The 18,929-nt window shown below is 43.2% G+C and overlaps 1 long non-coding RNA gene across 1 annotated transcript in view; it reads left to right on the top strand.

Annotated features, from left to right (window-relative positions):
• LOC147914637 (uncharacterized) overlaps positions 1-18,709 on the top strand; it is a 63,386-nt gene extending 44,677 nt beyond the window's left edge. The window contains exon 3 of the long non-coding RNA XR_015555117.1: positions 16,448-18,709. This is a non-coding gene — a long non-coding RNA (uncharacterized LOC147914637). The remainder of the gene's footprint in view (positions 1-16,447) is intronic.
• Positions 18,710-18,929: the final 220 nt, after the last annotated feature.

Here is an 18,929-nt window from a genome sequence, read left to right as displayed (position 1 = left end):
AACACGGAATTTATTTTTTATTTAAATTTGGTAGTGATTTCATGGTGTGTTTGAAGAGAGGCGCCATGGCTTAAACCACTTGGGATTTACGGTACATTCAGGAAAAGAAAAAAAATATGTGCCTAATGCAGTGGTGCAGAAGGAATTATGTAATTTTTTTACTTAGCAGGAAAGCTGCCAGCGCTGATTTCTAATTCGTTAGGAGAGATCGGCATTCCCAGGCAGTGGTTTGGGATGCCCGGGGCCCCAGTGCAGCGTCCAAATGCAGGCGTATCTGGCGTAGCAGATTACCTGGTTTCGTAAAAGCAAACTCACATGAAAAACAAAGTCAAAATCTCCCAGGTCAGAGTGGTTGTTTTTGTCCAATAGAAACCCCTCCTGAATCCCCCAAAGACCAAAAGGGACATTGTATGAACATAGCTGTTCATGTGACCATGTGGATGTGGAGCAATTCCCAGTAAGGGGAAGGATGGGCAGACAAGTCAACAGATGTGTCCCACCAAAGAGGATGGACTCCTGCCCTTATCTTGGGGCAGGAGCCAGCTCTAAAAGAGGAAATAGGTAACATAACATTTACTGAACACTTACTGTCTCCCAGCTACTGTGCTGGTGGCACATGTCATCTCATTGCCCCAGCCGTGCAAAAGGATTCTCTGCTCCCTTCCCCACTCTGCTCCTGGCCTCTTGCCCATCTCCTCTCCCTACACTGCCCTCCTTGCCCACCACCCACCACTAAGCTCTCGCCTGAGAGGCTCTGAGCTGCCCTGGCTGGCTGTGAGCTCCTCATTGTCCTTCACTGTGTGGTTCAGGCCAGGAGTTCAAAGCAGGATAGACAAGGGCTCTTCTCCCTGGTACCAATGCTTCTGTATCAATTATTCCAGAATAATACACAATAAATTTGATTTGTGGTATTTGCAGAAAGACAGAACAGGACTCCAATCCCAGCTCTCCCTCTTGATGCCCTTGGGAAGATGATTTACTCCCTGGGCCTGGGTTTCTGCATCTGTGAGAGACGGCCACACTTTGGGCCAGGAGTACACAAGGTGATGGAGGTAGAGCCCTCAGCCCCGGAGCTGGCCCATGACCCCGTTAGGTCCTTCTGCTTCCTGACCCCACAGTCACAGGAGTCACATCTACTGAATCCACATTAGGGACCAGGCACCATGCCAAGCTAGGCATGAAGAGAGGTCCCCAGAGATACCATAGAGAGCATACCACTTCTCATTTAATCCTCACATAACCTGGAAGGGGCTGCATGACCTTGCTTCTTCTACAAATAGGAAATCTGAGGCTCAGACAAGGGAAACCACAGGGTGAAGAGTAGAGCCAGGATTTCACCCAGATTTGTCTGATTCCAAAGACTGTTCTTTTAACTCAGTGATTCTCAACTCTGGCTATCTGGGGAGCTTCCAGGATTTTTAGGGTTTTTTTTTTAGGTTGAGCCCTCCATAAAAGCACCCAGGGAAAGGGCAGGTGGTGCTAAATCTTCTCCCAGTTCTGCTTGCCATGCCCCTGCCTTGGAGACTGCATTTTCCCTGAGGACTCAGAGTGTGTGCGTGTGTGTGTCTGTGTGTATGCTTGGATTAGGGAAAAGGGTGTGTGCTTTTCTAATTCTCACAAAGGTTTTGCAGTAACAGCAACTGCCCTGAACTTGAACCTCACTGAGTTATTATGCTCCATAAACGTAAAAATTTAAATAAAATGGAGGATCCCTAGGGGAGTTGAAATTTGAACCCAAGCTGTCAATCTCTAAACCCCTGTCATTTTCCCTGGAATGTGGAGAAGTGATGGTCTCAGGGGAATCCTACAGATAGGAAATTCTTTGGGCAGGCCAACTGGGAGAAGCTTCACAGAGGTGGGAGGTACAGTCTCTCCCTTCGGGGCCAAAAGTAGGCCAACAAAAGCCAAGCAGCTTGTTCCCCTTGCCCATCTAGTTAAGGCTTCAATGGCTTTGACCCTCAAAACAATTGTAAAACTTTTGATGAGAAAATTTTTCTTAGGATGGAGGGATGTAGGTGACAAGAGAGATGGTTATGTTTGGCACCTGACCTCTGTTTCAAGCAGATTCATTCTAGGCTGCCTACTTGATAGGTAGGTAGAGATAAAGAAAATGAGATTGTAATGCAATAATCTACCACGATTCTTCCTTATCAGATCATTGCCTTGGCTGTCCTTTGGATTGAATACTTGGCACAGCATTTTAGAACCAGAAGATTCCTTAGAAATAATCTACTCCAGTTGTTGACATCTAAAAATCCGTTTAAGGATGAGGGTCTTCACAGGACCCTTCACTATTTCTGAACTTATATGTGTGTTAGGGTGGCACAGACTCACTAAAACATCTTATTTCTTTGCCTTTGACGAGAACTTTAGTAACTTAGTGTGTTAAAACTGGACATCTCATGCTCGGTTCTGGCTAGCAGCTATCCGTCTTCAATTGATAAAAATGACAATGAAATCACTATGACCCAAAACCACACTTGGAGTCCAGATTCTTAGACTAGGGTTTAGTTCCACCAGACCATCCTGTCATCTCCTTGACATTTAGATCAATGATGAATTTTGTTTGGTAATTAGTTTCAAATCACTCAGCTTGAATTTCAATGCAATAAATCAGCTTTTCAAATTTCATTTTAAAGAAAATGTTGTAGGATTCCAAAAAGGAAATCCAACTCCAGTCTCGGGAAGGCGCGGACCCACAGACACAGGAGACCGAGCTTGATGCAAACGCAAGAGGTTTATTAAGCGGAGCCCCGGGTCGACACGTATCTCTCGCAGGAGACAGAGGAGTCGACCCCGAACCTTAAGGGGCAAGCTCTTTTATAGGATTCGGAAGCATAAAGCGGGAAAAGGTTGGCGCGGTCTTACATGATTGGCTAATTTAAAACATTTAAACAGTTACATTTTACGGCGCGAATTGCTATGGCGCGAAACAATTATCAGGTTACACACACGCGTCCCCATCTGGACCCCCTCCACCCCGACCCTCCCAAACTTATCCCTCTGGAGCACTCTCTTGTTCTCAATTTTCCCCGAACAGTTTAGGGCGAGTCTTCTATGAATAGAGTCAGTCAGGATCGATAAACGTTCCCCCTTATACCAGGAATCCTTAGGGTGTGGAGGTGCCTGTCTCTAAGGTATTAACTTTTAAATTTTTAATATAATTTACTTCCTTCAATGTAAGCTACTATAAATTTAAAACCAGATCATTTGCCATCAATAGAAATAAATACTATGAAAACAGGGCATTGTGATTGAATTCCAGCTAACTCCATTGCCGAGGGTGCTCTTAAACTGAGACCTCTTCACTCTTTGTTAGGGAAAGGGGGTAGGAAAGATTAAGCAGTGTGGGAGAGATGTTAAAGGAAAACTGGTTCCAAACTTTGGCTTTCTCTAAACTTATTCAGGATATGGAAAAAAAGGAATACTTTTCTTACAAAAATTATCTCATGTTCCTGATGCCTTCAACCTGTGAGAGAAATACCACATTACAGAGGTCATAAAAGAAGTCAGAAATGGAGTCTCTGCCCCCATCCACTACCTTCGCCTTTCCAGTTTGACCCAGGACTTCCCCTTTTCCCTCTTAGAGGGACCATCTCTACTTCTCCTTCTCCAGGGCTCATTGATCATTTTATCCCCTTTGCTCCCCATTTCCAGGTCACTGCCTCTGCTGTTAGGTCTCAATCATGGAGTTCCCAGCTAGAAGGTGATGGAGCTTTGGATCTTGGAGACAGAGGAGGAGAGGTGGTGGTAGTGATGATGGTGGTGGTGGTGGTAGCAGTGGATGGAGCCCACTGATATTAACCAGGTCTGTTAGTCCTCCTCAATAATCCAGGCTTGTTTAGTCCTTGATTAGTTCTCCTTCCCATTCCCGTTGTGATATGGGAGTGCAATTGAGCCTAGATGCTAATTCTTACACCCCATAAAGCCCTTCAGCCCCTTGCTCCCTTCACCCTCCTTCCCTCTCTCTCTGCTCCTCCATAACAAGCAGGATGCTCCAGTCTTATCCTTTACAGCCTTTACTCTGTCCTGCCTTCCTAAGGCATTCATAAATTGCAATACTATTTTGACATTCAGTGCCGTAGGCTAGAGGGATTATTTAACTACCCAACATTTTCTATCCTGTGGGTATCCTCTACCCTCTATTCTATCCTCTACCCTACCTCGGTGAATTCTGGAAATTTAATCATCCAAAGCTAAATAGAATGTGGTTGTAGATGCCAGCTTCCTTGTTACTTGAATCTTCTCAGTTAGTTCCTCCTCTCTGTGTCCCTTGTGTTTGTGTATGCTGCAAAGCCCTGATTATCTAAAACTCCTTTATCCAGAAACTCTGTTATCTGAAATGAGGTTGTGTTACTGGACGTGTTTTATTTACTTTGAAAACTGTCTAGCTCACCTGAACCCCTGCTTATCCGATTTAATTCAATGTTTGCCTAGAATCTGCAGGTCATCAGGGCCTTGGGGAATCCCTACTCCATTTTCTTATTGTTTAGCCTCTGCTGCAGAACAACTCCAATTTCAGCCTTACTTTCTACGGTGGAAACACATGCCATGTTATCTGAATCCTACAGTTGTTCCACTATCTCTGTTCCTGCCTACTTTTTAAAACCCACATTAAAAAAATAAGAATTGGACTTTTTAAACCTCCTTTGGTATCCTGAGGCAGCACTGCCACAGGGAAAGGATACTGTCTTGCATTTAGGGAACTATGTTCTTGGCTTCGTTCTATAGTCGACTGTGTAACTTAAAACAAGTCCCCGAAACCCCGTGCATTTCCATTTCTCAATCAGCCAATTGGAGACAATAATATCCAGGCTTCCTTGTTATCTGACATTCTGTAGAAAATAGAGTTTGTAGCTGTAGAAAAGTTTAGAGGGAAATACTCTTTTTATAATTAATCTAGAGAGAGAGTCATTAATAATTAATTAATAATCCAGAGAGAGTCCTTAATAATTATTTTTATAATATCTCACACTGGGCAAAGAACAAGATTGAGAGGTGTTAATGGAAAACGAGCATCAGACTGAGGTTTTCTCTGAATGACACAGAAATGCTGATTCCCAGCAAATGAGTACCCTCACACTGCTTGAACACTTCCCATAATAAAAAGATCACCACTTCTTTTAAGAGTTTCCGTTATTGAACTCTTAGTTAGATATTTCTTTTTTGCATAAGGCAAAAAATATCCCTTTGGGAAAATTTCACCTGTTTGTCCTATTGCAATTCAGTTTACCAACATTTACCAAGTACCTACCATATGCAAAGTCCTGTGTCAGTCATCTAGGGTTCCAAAGATAAATTCAGCTTGGTTTCTGCATTCAAGATCTTTGCGAATGTTCAAATGAAAGGTCAAATGTAGTGTTGGATATTTTAAAGACAGAGATACTCCACTACTGGCTAAGATGTGTAATAGAGACCAGACTTCCCCTCCTGACTGGACCTACCAAAATAATGAATAAAATATATGCAACAACAGTTTTTAAGACACTGGATATCAGGCAACAAAAAATAATGATTCCTAAGAGATGGGAAACAAACAACTTCTTCTACAAAATAAGTCCAGCAAAAGCTTACTGCCTTGAGAGAATTTTCAGGTCCCATGCAGGGAAGGGGGATCCTGGCACAAGGGTCCAGTGGACTCCCAGAGAGAAGACAGGGATGATTCCTGGAGACCAAGACAACTAGAGTTTGCAGGACAGGCTACCAAAGAGGAGACAGCTGCACAGAGTAAGAACACCAGACATCTACAGAGGGTCCCCCTTGCATATTCAGCAGAGTACTGATCAAGGAATGCATGTGAGAACACTACCCAATGAGGAAGTTACCACCCAAAAAAATTAGGGGAAGCAGGAGCATGAATAGTGCCTGTTTCCACCAGCCAGACTGAAAACTTCATAATTCATGGGGCATTGGGTAGAATACTCAGAAGGCTCTTTTCTCAGTAATGAAAAATAATTCAAGCTAGACTAAACACAGTTCTGGTTCCACCTAGCAAATCTTAAAAACAAGACCCAAAAGAAGCAAACTGTTTACAAGCAATTTAACTGCATCCCAGAACAAAGATCAAGAATATTTATAGGAATACAAAAATAGCCAGTAGCCAACAAAGTAAAATTCATAAAGTATGGCATCCAGTAAAAAATTACCAGTTATGCAAGGAGGCAGGGAAATACAACCAATCATGAGGAGAAATAACAACCAATCAAAACCAACCCAGAACAGACACAGATGTTAGAATTAACAGACAAGGACATTCAATTATTAAAACTGTATTGCAAATGATCAACTAGTGAAGTACAAACATGGGCGATATTTAAAAGACCCAAATTGAACTTGTAGTGATGAAAACTACAATTTCTGAGATAAAAATTTACAGAATGGATGGAATTAACAGCAAATTGTATGTTGTAGAAAAAAACTTTAAGAAATAGCAGTAGACACTATGCCCAATTAAACATAGAGAGAAAAAAGAATGAAAAAAATGGAGCCTCCCTGATCTTGGGAACAACTTCAAGTGGTCCAAAATTCATGTAACTGAGGACTACAAGGAGATTAGGTGGAGAAATGGAAAAAGAATCAAAGCCCAACATAGGAAACATAAGGAAAACTAAACCAAGGAACATCATACACAAATTGTTCAAACGAAAGAGAAAGAGAACATCTAAAAAGCAGTTAAAGGAAAAAACACACATTATGTCTAGAGGAAAAACAATGACAAAAGAATGGCAACACTTTCTCAACAGAAACAATGCAAGTGAGATGACAGTGAGCAATATCTTTAAAGATTAAACAGTCAACCTAGAATTCTATACCCAATGAAAATACCTTTCAGAAATGAAGACAAAATAAAGACTTTTTAGACATACAAAAGAAGAAAGAATTTATCACCAGCAGATCTACACTCTAAGAAATGTTAAAGGAAGCCCTTCAAGCAGAAGGAAAAATGATGCCAGATGGAAATCTGGATCTATGCAAAGAAATGAAGAACACTGGAAATGGTTGTAACATAGGTAAGTATATAAGATTTTTAAAAATTACTTAAATATCTCTTAAAGATAATTGACTTTAACAAAACAAATGGAAAGTGAGGTTTATGTGTATGGAAAGGAAATGCATGACAAAAATAGCACAAAGCCTTGGAGGGAAGAAATGGATGTATCTTATTATAGGGTCCTTAAGCTATGTGTGAAGTACAGTATAACACAACAAAGAGTTTAGCTAAGAAGACAATAAAGAAGATAAAATGGAATCCTAAAAAATAGTCAACCTAAAAGAAGGCAGAAATAGAGGAAATCGGGAACAAATAACAGATGGGAAAAAATAGATCTTGTCATCCACTCTGGACTCAAAAAACTATCACCCGCTTTCCAGAGTAAAACAGCCTCACCTAATGTGGAAACACTGCCACAGCCTCATCTGAGGCAGGTGCTTCACAAGACAACGCTTGTCCTCCTCAAGATCTGACCTTGCCCTCCTCTCATTACCAATAGCTGGAGTCAAGTCTCAGCACAGCCTGATCCAGGAAATACAATGCTTGCTCCTTATATTTTAAAACACTTGCAAGTCCTGGCAAATCGTCACTAGAAGAAATCAGCAAAACAAACATGGAAGTGCATTTTGAGAGGGTTGGACAAGAGAGGCCTGAATATAAAGATGGATGGAAAGAATTCATTGATATGGAGCATTCTTTCCTGACTCAGGATTTAATATCCAGGCAAAACCATCAGAATCCAGTCACAACACTTTGCTGGCATGACTCTTTGAAGCTTGAATACAATGGATTATAGTAAATACGGCAGAGTTGCTAGAATGACCTTGGCAGACTAAAAAGGAAGGGTCAAAGGGGGATGGAAATGTTAAAATGGATTTATTAGTGAGATCAGAGAACTCTTCATCTGTCTATATTCCCCAAGAAGTCCCAGAGCACATTCCTTTGACTAAAGCAATAACAAATGCACTGATGAAGAAAGCACTGGCATCTTTTGAGAAACTCCAATCGTGGCTATCCCCTATGAACCAGAGTTAATAGGAGGAGATGCTGCCATGGGTCTGGGCTCCTTAGCATCCATCAGGATGATAGGATTCTGGAATGTCAGAGGCCGGGTGGCAATTCTGAAGTGACAGTAGAAGGTAGGTGTGACTAATGTAATGGGAAACTATGTTGGAAGATGCTTTGGCCCTCAGGCATCTGTGGCAGTGGCTAAAAGGCCAGAGTGTTCCCAGTGATGAGACGGATAAACAGCCAACCAGGGTGGTGCTTGACTTATAGAATTGGAAAAAAAAATTGAGAGCTGGCACAAAGTAGATCCAACAGGTCCGTAGACGCACCTTGTGGTTATTTCCCCATTCCCCAAGTGCATAATTTGGATGAATAAACAAAATAGCTGGCAGAATCCTCCCACCGGTTCCCTGACCTCTGGAGTAAGAGCCACTAGAGTAGGAAGGCCAAGTGGAAGCCTATCCTACTATCCAACCCCAACCCAACCAGCCAAAAGAGTAAACCCAAGTCGCACTGCATCCTGAAAGAGAATTGGTGTCACCATCAAAGACAAAGTATGTGAGGATGATGTTCTCCATTCACCTATATGGGCCTTGAAAAGATAAACTGACAGATCATACTGGATGACAGTGGATTACCATAAGTTTAACCAAGGGGTGGCCCCAATCTTGGTTGCTGAGTTAGATATGATATCTTTACTAAAACACAGCCTCTGGCACTCTGTATGTTGCTATTGATCTGGTGAATATGTTCTTTTCAACCCCTCATCAATAAACAGGATCAAAAGCAGGTCTCCTTTAAGTGGGAAGGACATCAGCACACACTCATAGCCCTGCTTAAGGCTATGTGAAGCCTCTTGCGCAATGTCACAAAATAGTCTGCAGACCTTAATTGCCTTGATATTCCATAGGCATGCTAGAACACTACACGGATGACATCAGGCAAATTTAACCCAGTAAATGGAAATAGCAACTTGTATGTGAGATGGTGGGAATGAAACGCTATAAATATTCTCCAACCTGCCCCATCAGTGACATTTTTAGGAGTCCAATGATCTGGGTGGTGCTGGTACAACATCTTGGAGGTAAAGCACAAAATATTAGATCTTGCACCTTATTCCAGTTTCTGTTTCAGCATAACCACTCCAAAACTTAGTGATGTAAAACAGCAACCATGTTATCATGCTTATGGATTCTGTGGCTCAGGAGTTTGGACAGGACACACCAGGAATGTCTTGTCTCTACTTCTCGATTTCTGCCAGCTTTTCTAAACTGTGGTTCCATGATAGAATTAAGTCCTAATGCCCTAAGGCATCTATTTGTGTGTAATGAATTAATTTCTCTCCTCTGTATCTAGAATGGTACTAATTATGTACCTTACTTGGGAGAACTGAGAAAATCGTCACACACACCATTTTCTTTCTTCTATGGCTTAGATGAGGAACTTCAGTTGAGAAAGCCTGGCTGGAGCCTTAGTGGGGAAACTCAAGTGACTGGGGTGACTCAAGTTGGACTGGAATCTAATGCAGTCATCTTCACCTGTATTTCTAGTGGCTGGGCTGGGTGACTCACAGGCTAGACTCAATGAGGGCTGTCTGCAAAAACACCAACACGTGGCCTTACCATGTGGCTTGGACTTCTTCAGGATTGTTGAGAGGGCAAATGTCCCAATGAACAAGGGAGAAGCTACATGGCCTTTTATGATCCAGCCTCAGAAGTCATATAGTATATCCTCTGCCACCTTCTATTGGTTGAAGAAGTAAACCCCAGCCAGATTCCAGAAGAGGGGACATGGACTCAATCTCTTGATGGCAAGTATCAAAAAATTTTGAGGTGATGTTTTAAAACCACTAAAAATCTTTAGAAATCGGAGGCAGCATTTACTACTCTTGGAAATACTGCTCTGACCCATTTATTGGGTGACTTGGAAGGCTGCCAGTTTTGAGTGTCAGAGCAAGATCTGCATCAGATCTGGGCTGTGGTACAAGTTGTCCTATCACTCAGGCCATAAAACCAGTAGATCTAATGGTGCTATTTATTGCAAATAAAGATGTTGTGTGTGTAGTCTCTGCCAAGCCCAATAGAGAGAGCTGCAGCACAGATCCTAGAGTCCTAGAGACTTTCCTTCTGCAGCAGAAAACCATAAACAATTTGAAAAACAGCTCCTGAGCCCTGATAGAGATGGATCCTGACTATAGGACATCAAGTGACCATGCGGCCAGAACTGCCCATTATGAGCTGGGTATTGTCAGATAGACAACCTTGGGCAGGCACAGCAGTAATGCGTCATGCAATGGAAACAGTGCATTTGGGACTGGGCCAGAAAGGATACAGAGGGCAGAAGTAACTTCCATCTGCCGCAGATTCCTGTGTTATCTACCTCTTTTGCTCAGTTCACACTTAAGTCCTTATAGTTTACTACAATCAACCAAGGAAAAAAAAGTTGGACCTAGTTCATAGATGGGTTGCCTTGACAAATAGGTACTAGCAAAAAATTGACCTCCACCAGCCTACAGCCCTGTTCGGGGTGGCCCTGAAGGATAGTGAAGGTCACTCCTCCCAGCGAGCAGAGCTGTGAACAATGCACTTGCTCATTCACTTTGTGGGGAGGGAGAAGCGGTCTGAGTTAATGGTATATCTGGACCCGTAGGCAGTGGCGAATGGCTTGCTGGTTGGGTCAGAAGCCTCAAAGGAGCAAACTTGAAGTTTGGAGACAAGGAGATAAAGTGTGGAGACAATCATGTAGATGGACACATAGTGCACGGATTTCTGTCTCACATCCAGACCCACCAGAGCACCTCCCCTGCAGGTACAGCACTGAACATGGACAGGATGTCCTGAGGATGCCAGCCAGCCTCTCTCCCTAGCTACTCCAGGACTTGCATGACAGAGGGGACATGGGACAAGGATAGAGGATCTGCATGGCCCCAAAGCATGAGTGCCATCTCACCAAGACCAGACTAGCAACTGCTGTACTGAAAGTGTGCCTGTCACCAGAGAGACTGACACAAAGCACTCCATATGGCACACATCCCTGAAGGACACCAGCCAGTCACTTGATAGGCTTTTTCCATCATACACCCTCTATCCCAGAGGGATTAGTGATTTAGCCTTACCAGAAATGGATCTGAGTTTGCCTTCTTTGACTCAGCACCTCTGCCAGTGCCACCGTTGACTTAACCATTCTGACATATGTGCACGCCTGGATGTTTGAGGAGTTAACACCACAGGGGCAACCCTTGACCAGTTGGTGCCAGGAGCCAGGAAATGATCCTGTCTTCCATTCCTTGAGAGGCCAGTCCTCAAAGGTCCAAGCAGGATGGAGCCCCATTCGACCACCATAGGGACCAGCTCAACAAAGCACCTTGGCGTTGGCTTTCCCTCCATCTTGTTTGACATCTCTTAGTCTCCCATTCCTGGGGCTGTGTTTCCCAAATAAACCACTTGCATCACCCTCCTTTGTCAGGCTCTGCCATCTGAGAGAAGCCAGGCTAAGATGTTATCCCAGACCTATTCAGAAAACACGTTGTTTCTATGAAGTGAGAGGTCCATGCGTTGTGATTCAAGCAATCTCTACTCACATGGCACCAAGGTGTTTTTTGTTTGTTTGCTTGCTTGCTTGGTTGTTCATAGGTAAAAAATTTTGGAGAACACAAAAAATCAGGTTCCTGCTGAGGCATTGTAGATTCTATTAATGGATGTGAGGTCCATCACACTGGTCTTCAGGTAGGCTGCACAGGTGGTGCCCTGCACAGGAGGCTTGGCTTAGGAGTGGGTAGGGCTTCTTTCATCAAGCAGAGCCCCCTGGCACAGGCCACATCTGCCCAGAGGAAAGGGCGCCTGTTCCTAATTCCCAGAAGGGACTGTTGTCTCACTAAGCAATGTGCCTGAAAGGCACTTCCCTGCAAGGAGGGCACATTTGCTATGACCAGAAAATCATCCTACGGGCCAGCAAAGGTTCAGCTTCCACCCCACTCCCACCTCTGCTATTCAGCTCTTGATGTCCTCACATTTGGTTCAAAGCTAAGAGCATTTTCTTGACTAATTAAAGACTCAGAACACAGCTCAGCACGTATTTTAAAGTTCTAGGTCCAGAACTACTGATAAAAACATAGTTTTGTAGTTGGAAGGAACTTTAGAAATTATCTAAGGCTAAGCCAACCCCTCCATTTGCCAGATGAGAAAACTAAGTCCACAACCACCTCTCCATCACCTCCTACTCTCAGCAGCCCAGATGCCAGGCTCCAGCCCGGGCACTGCTAGGCAGCACCCGTGGCCCAGCTCCGTTTCAAGTAAAGAACTGCTGTAATTGACTAAATGACCTCTTTCCTGAAAGTGACTTGATGAAGATGAGTAAAGTGAGAAAACATAGCACCTGAATTGACATTGTGCAAACTTAAATTATATACTTCTCACTTGTGTGCAAGGTTTTTGGAGGAGTTTCTGTTTTTCATGAACACTAGGCAATCTATTTTGACTTTGGTTACTAAGCATCTGTAAAATTGAGGACATATTGTTGCATTCATTATTACTTCAATGTACATTGAACACCAGGACAAAGAAAAAAGGAAAAAAAGATTTGTCGAATGGCCACTTGATTATTGTGTTTTCAACAAGCCATGGATGTTACATTGAGGCCTTCTGACTTGCTGGTGGCACAGCTTTGAGCCCGTTCTGTTGTAGGTGGTAACTGATCATATTTCACTGTAAAATGAAAGATGAGACTGAAAAAAATCTAGTTATAAAGCCACTGTCTAAGAGGAAGCCAAGACAGAGATGCAGTAAGCTAGTTTCCAAGAAATGAAATAAAGAGCAGGAAAGATCATGCTGTGGCCCAGGCTTAAAGAATTCATGAAGTGCAGCCTGAGCTCTGTCAGTTATCTGGTCATTTCAGCCAGCTTTTCCTCACTACCTTGCCCAGGTGACTGCTGCTGACCCTTCTCAGGTGAGTAGATTAACTGATGACAGCAATATGCTGGACATCCTCCGTGCAAGGAGGGAGTCTCCCCTTCCTTTCCTTTGGTCCAGAGCAGGCAGCTGAGCTGGAGCATACACTTGCTCTCCATGGTGCACGTTTTGGAAACTGAGGACCCACCTGTCTGACCCAGGCCCCGAAATTCCCGCAACTCTGCTCTCCATTCTTTCTGATCTCAAGAAATATGAGACTGAGAAGCAGCTACTGACCTGCCCCTGTCTGCCAGCTGCCTACTGCTGGGGGTCTACCCACCTGCAGGAGGTGACCCTGGAGGAAGTGAGATTTGAAGGATGGACGGGTTTTCTGCAGATCATCACCTGCACAATGGGGAGGGTGTTCCAGAATGTGAGGGACTTGTTTTGCATCTCAGGCAGGCAGAGAGAGTGGATCCACTTCAAACCCAAGGAGGTGATCCCACCCCCTCTGCTTCAAAGTAGCAGGGAGGAAAAGAGTGGGCTCTTTTGTATAAAACTGGGACCCCACTTCCTGGTTAGAGTCCCAACTCTGCTGCTTATCAGCTCTGTGCCTTGAGGCAACTACCTTCACATCTCTGGGCCTCAGTTGCCTTGTGTGGGAACTGAGGACAATAACAACTAACATTTATTGACTGCTTGCTATGTGCCAAGCCCGGTTCAGAACCCTTTACTCATATTTATTGACATACTCCTCATCATGTTCCCAGGAGGTAGACATTATTAATGTCCCCATTTTACAGATGAAAAAACTGAGTCACACAGCCAGGAAATGGTGGAGGCAGCATTCAAACCCCAATAGTCTGGCTCCATTATCCACACTCTTAGCTGCTCAGTAGGGTGGTAAACAATGTTGAGAGACTTAAATGAGTTAATCATGTTGAGTGCTCTGAGCACGTGGTGCCGGCCACCTGGGAAGTGCTGGATAAATGTGAGCTGCCACTATGACTCTGGTTCCACTCTCACTTGGGCTGGTGATGAGGACACTGAAGTGGAAGAGGACAAAGGACTAGACATGGGACAGCAGGAAACAGCTAGGAAGATTTGGGATGACGGGCTCTTCCTCTCCCTGACAGTCGCCTTCTCCCCCCAGGCAGCAGGGAGGATGTTATTGGTATCCAAGAACACACAATTTTATCTCTGTATAACATTCCACAAAGAATTTCTGTGCTCACTTTGGGCCAGGTGATCTGTGATCCCATCCCCATGCATTTGAAGCTCTGAGCACAGGCAGAAAAATCAAATTCCTCACCCCAGATTGCCCCAACAGGCTCTTCCTCTCTGTTTCAGTTTCCTGACTAAGAGACACCCCTTTTCTCCAGGGGACTGACACCGGGGTTCTTCCCCCTGTGTTTGCTGCATATCTCCCATCTTCAGACCCATTTCCTGCCCTTCTCTGCCTGTTCTGTGCACCAGGAGGCTAGCCTCTATGGACTGTTCACACCGACTCCCTTGCCAGCGGGCTTCTGGTTGGCGTTGGTCAACGGGAAGAAGCAGCAGGAAGTGAGAAGGCAGGAGGAAAGAGGTCAGAGGATTTCTTCCCGGCTTCACTGGTGTATGACAGAGCTGTGACCCTTCACCACTGCAGTTTCCACTGAGGAGCCCTTCTCCACAACACCTGCCCCTGGGCTCTGGTGACTATTTCCTCCTTTTGTTTCTTTGGCCCAGGGGAGCTTGTGGCTCCCCGTCGTTCGTGGTGTCTGGGTGCCTTGTCATCTTTGTTTGCTCCCCTACCCCATTTCACACCACCATAAAGTGTGTCTTAATTCGTGCTCTGCATTTCTACCATCTGGTTGAACTCAGGCCCCTGCCAGGACCATGGCTGATTCACCTATACACGTGAGGATCACTTCACCCACGAGGCCCAGAGGTAGAGCTGCATCTGTTCTATTAATTATTGTTATAAAAAGTTAATCTGGTTGAAAATGTTGAGTAGTACATTTTTAATGTTGATTAACACTAAAATTGGAAGTGATAGATTAGCATGAGAAAGAAACAAATCTCACATATTCTCAACACACAGAGATAAGCACTATTTTACCATCACATTTTTTCTTACCACAAAGGGATCATCTAACATTGTTTACTAGCTTAAATATATTATGAATAATTTTTTTCATCAATAAATATACTTCAACACTAATGGATTTACTTCTAATATCTCTAAGTCAAAATTCCTAATGGCTGTATAGTATTCCATCCAGGCCTATATCATAGTTTCATCAGTCTTCTATTAACGAATATTCAGGTAGGTGTCAATTATTCCTTATTATAAATACTGCTGCAATAAATGTTGTACAATATAAAATACTTGAAAATACAACACAATAAACTCAGTCTTCCTAAAACAAAAGCCGCACATATGCCACAGCAGCAGGGTCACCTCTTCTCAAGAGATAATAATATCTGCCTTCCCTGCCTCCCATTGATGTTGTGAGGTTCAACCAAGAAAATGTATATGTAAGTTCTTTAGAAACTGTAAAGTGTATGGGGTGGTTATTATAGTATGATCTGATTCTTTCACAACAACCCTGCAAGGCAAGCATGGTGGATATATCCTCGAGGCACATTGTACTGACAAATTTGCCAGAGATAAAGAACTGAAGACTTACTTTTAGGCTTTATATATTTATTTCTCTTTAGCACAACAAAGAATTGTGTGTAAGAAAAGCAGCCTTCCTGTACAAAAGTAAACTACCAGCTGGCAGTACATTCGATCTGTTGTGGTGCACGTTAACTCATTGTGTCCCTTCCAGAGGACCATTTCAAACAATGGAAGGAATTCTAGTTGTCTGAGTGATCCCTGGGGCTCTGACGGCCCTCCGCCAATATTGGTTCCTCCAACTCCTATAGCTGATTAGTCATAATGACTACTTTCCGGTTCTTTCCCGATAGTCTCTTCTAAAAAGCACTTTAGATAACTCTGCTTGATTAAAAAAATTGAGCAGTAGTTTAGTGTTTTTTTGAGTGGGAACTTTTATGTCAAGTGTAGAAGCTACGTTGACATCTCACATAAAAACCATCCCATCACTCAGAAGAAGGCACTCCATTTTGGATGAATTCTTGATTTACCTTCTATGAATCTAAGTTCCTAGATATTCTCAGATCTTATTAAGGCAATATTATTAAAATGTCAGAACACGGTTTCCTGGAGCGAGAGTCATACATAGTTTTCAATTCTTAATGAAAGGTGCCAGACAAGGTTTTAAAATCTGACTTGAGTCATGCTTAACTCAAGTCATTAATTAACAAATAATGCTATTTGTTAACTAGTGTGAAAAGAAAAGATTTCTATGCATTAAAGTGCTTATGTTCTACAAGGTAAACGATGTTCTGGGGCATGATATTCTATATGATGGCTTCTTTTCTGTTGCGGTTTGGTTTTTCCACAAATCTTCAACAAAGGGGACATAACCCTACTTTATAATGTAAAGAAGGTCTTTACTTTAAATTCTATGAATTAAGAAAAGGCCCAAAGACTTCTCTCTGACTCTTTTCTCAGTGACTCGATCATGTTTCTCTCTCGTGGGAAGGGCAGAAAGAGGGAGCAGAGCATGGTGTTTACATACCAGATGTAACGCGCCTCAACAGCACAAGAGGCCCAGGGCTTGTTTTCCGTGTGAGTCAAGGAAGCACCTGCCACCTAGTCAGACAACCTGATCCCGGGCCTTGGCAAGGAAAGGTGAGCCTGGTCTGCACAGGGACACTGAAATTGCCTTTGTTTCCTTCCTTCCTAATTTTATGTGTAGATGTTCCACTGTTTCCATGGATTTATTCATTTCCATCACCACTACTGCCCCCATTTTTTTACAGGTGTGTATTCAACCAAAGAAAATCAGTAAGAAAAACAATTATGATAGTGAAAAAAAAAGACTCAAAATTGCCATATGTGAGACCCATGGAAGTCCCTGATTAATTTTCATTTTCACCGTTTAGTCAGAACTTGGCCTGACTCAGTAACTGTGAACAAGTGTGGTCGTGGACTTGATTTCCTTGCTGTTTTAGAAAAAATGAATCAGCCCAAGTTTCTTTCTTACCGTGATAGGTTCCTGAAAGGCAAGAACTGTGCAAATGGCCCCAATACCACAGCAGCAGCAATTTGTCACACGGTAATTCTCACAATGGGAATTTCAATAGATTTTAGAGAGCAGCCAGCTAACATTGAAAGTATTCGTTGTAGACAAAACTGTCCATTCCTTTGTTCGTATCTCCCTTGTCTTTTATTGGATCCATATTCTCCTACCCATTTTGGATACTCAAAATATTGTTCTGAAAAAAATAATCAATTAGTAAATAGTTACAAAGGGTAGGACACTCAAGGAGTCTAGTTGAAAAAAGTAAGTACCAGCATGATAACTGTACAAAAAATGCCTGTGGAAATCCCAAAATGGGGAATCACTGTGTGTCGAGAATGATTAGGAAAGACTCCATACAGGAGCAGAGAGGTGAGCTGAGCCTTAGACAGGTAAGAAAGTTGGATGGGGATGAGCAAGGTGGACACGAAGAGGAAAGACATGGCATTCACGGAGTACAAGTTGACAGAGGTGAGGAGGTAAGTTTGAACAGGTGTGTTATGGAAATGGTGAATCTACTAGGAAGGAGTTTTCACAGACGGGCAATGGCACCTAAGGGTGACATGTCACTAGGAACCAGGTAGTTCATTGAAAACCTAAGATTTAGACTTGATCCTACATGCAATAGAAAGTCACTGAACATTTAGGGGCAGGAGAGTGGCATGGAGAAAGATTTCTTTAAAGATGATTAACATGACACTAATGACCAAAATGGGTGTCAGGAGGCTCCTGACAGTCCAGCTGGGAGGTGGTGAGGCCTAGGAGAGGGTGGTGGCTGTGGCAGTGGAGAGAGTAGGAGTGGATGATCAACACTGGCCAAGAAGACTTGACAGAACTCTGGGAGCTGCCCAGGGTCCTGTCAGGAAACACCTCGTGGATGAAGATTTTCTCTTCCTCTAAAAATTCCCCCATTTTGTTCCTCTACTTTGCCCTTGACAGTTGATCAACTATGCTGTGCTAAGATATTAAGGACAGACAATGACTTAAAATAGGAGCAAGAAAACACAAAATTGCACAGTGATGAGAAATATTAAGCAGGCACACTATAAGAAATAGCTTCTCATAGAATTCCTTCAAAATCCTTTAAAACTAATACAACAGTTTTCAACAGTAAGAAACCAAAAAAATTGGATAGGGCTGGGGGAGTTACACAGAGGCCATTTACTCCAAATTTTTTCTCAAATTGCAGCGTTTGGGTGGTGGGTGATTGCTGTGACACCGAGAGAAGCCAAGTTAGCTTGTATTAAACATCATTTTTCTGCTTTCCAAATTACCTCGATTGCTCAGGGTCATCGCCCTCCACACATCTGGACTCCAGGAATGAGTCATTTAAAGAGGTGCCCCGAAACAGAAGTTTCTGTTCTCTTCCGTTCCCCTAGCGTGTGTTCTGTGCTTGGACGGCCTGCTAAACAAATTAGAGAAGAAAAGAGGAGTACCTAAGCAGTCATGCAGATTTCCACAGGTAACAGGGTCTGAAAGACATCAACCTGGCCAAAATGACCTCAGGCATCTACTGAAGAGAAGAACCTTGCTTCTAACCTTGCTTCTGCAAACTTCCATGTCTCCTTCCATGACAGGCATCAGTGGTGTAACAATTAGGTGTGGTGGGTGGGCATTTCTGTGGGCTGCCAGCCTATTTTAACTTCCAACTGTGGGAGTGAGCTTTAACTCTGTGCTAAAATTAGGGGAATCCAGCAACTCCTGTGGTTATTTCAATCAGTTCCCACTTATTGAGTAGCAGCAGCACAGTTAAGTAATAACATGGTAACCTTGCCAAGACATAAATGAAACGCTGAGTGTTGCCCAGTTGGATCTGAAATCGCTTCAATGATCTAAGTGGAGAGCCAGACCAACAAAAGGGCTGCTGGCAGCTCTAGGGGCGGGGGAATTGGGGACATCGAGTAGAATTCC

This window comes from Ceratotherium simum, chromosome 18, assembly GCF_057802395.1.
Source record: "Ceratotherium simum simum isolate JZ-2026a chromosome 18, ASM5780239v1, whole genome shotgun sequence".
Lineage (NCBI taxonomy): Eukaryota > Metazoa > Chordata > Mammalia > Perissodactyla > Rhinocerotidae > Ceratotherium > Ceratotherium simum.
This window is presented reverse-complemented; position numbering and strand designations above follow the sequence as displayed.